General features: G+C 40.0%; 1 protein-coding gene across 3 annotated transcripts in view; it reads right to left on the reverse strand.

Moving 5' to 3' along the window:
* LOC111865433 overlaps window positions 1-1,211 on the reverse strand; it is a 41,565-nt gene that overhangs the window by 25,503 nt on the left and 14,851 nt on the right. The window lies entirely within an intron of this gene.

A 1,211-nucleotide genomic window follows, 5' to 3' on the forward strand; every position in this document is an offset into this window, starting at 1 on the left:
TCATGCAGGCATTATGACAAGAAAAAGTGCGAAGATCAGAAGGAACATCACGGCTACAAGACTAGAACATGGAAATGCAGAAGAATGAGGTGTCTGTTTTAGGTGTCAGTGAAGTGCAGTAGAAAGGACAAGGTGAAATAAGAAGTGGTGATTATACAGTGTATTATTCTGGAGGTGAATGGGCTGAAAGAGGTGTGGCAATAGTGGTGAATAAAAGTGTAGTGAGGAGTGTTGTTAAGAAGATTGTTTGTAATGACAGAATTATTGCTCTGAAGTTAAAGGCGGAACTGGTAGATATACTGATTATGCAAGTGTACATGCCAACATCAGAGTATGAAGATGATGAAGTGGAAAAAGTGTACGACACAACTGAAGAAATTCTTCAGGAAGATGGAAGAGGTGACACAAACAGCATCATATTAGGAGACTGGAATAGCATTGTTGGAGATGAATCATATCAGAATATTGTTAGATCACATGGACTAGGAAGACGGAATCACAGGGGTCAAATGCTTATTGACTTTTGTGAAAGACATGGACTGATTGTTACCAACACTTGGTTCAAGAAGCCAAAGAGAAGACTTTACACATGGAAGGCACCTGGGGATTGGAGGCAGCATCAGCTGGACTACAACCTTGTGAAACATCAATTCAGAAACAGTGTGAAGGATGTTAAGACGCTGCCTGGGGCAGATATTGACTCTCACCACAACTTACTGGTTGCCAAGTTTCGAACCAGGTTGAAGAAAATTATAAGATTCCAAAAGCGGAGACCTAGATGGGATTTGGAGAAGTTATATGCTCAAAGACAAAGCGTGCAGGAGACCCTAAAACAGAAACTCAGTGCAACTGAAAGTGAAAGCGGAAATGCTGAAGTGCAATGGAACAATATAAAAGAATGCATGTTAGATACTGTTAGTGACTTGGTTGATAAAGTTGAGTAGATAGCAAGAAACCATGGGTTACACAGGAGATAATGAGTAAAAGGGAGGAGCGAAGGAAATGGAAGAATGTAAACAATTAAGAAACCAGGAGGAAATACAGGAGACTGAGGAATGAATTCAAAAGAGCCACACACACAGGGCCAGAAAGGAATATCTTGAGAAGATATGTAATGAGATTATAGATTTCAAAGGACAGGACGTTATGATTTGATGTACACGAAGACAAAAGAACTAGGATGGAGAGAGAACCATGGGATTCAAAATATT

The sequence above is a fragment of the Cryptotermes secundus genome, unplaced genomic scaffold, assembly GCF_002891405.2.
Source record: "Cryptotermes secundus unplaced genomic scaffold, Csec_1.0 scaffold343, whole genome shotgun sequence".
Lineage (NCBI taxonomy): Eukaryota > Metazoa > Arthropoda > Insecta > Blattodea > Kalotermitidae > Cryptotermes > Cryptotermes secundus.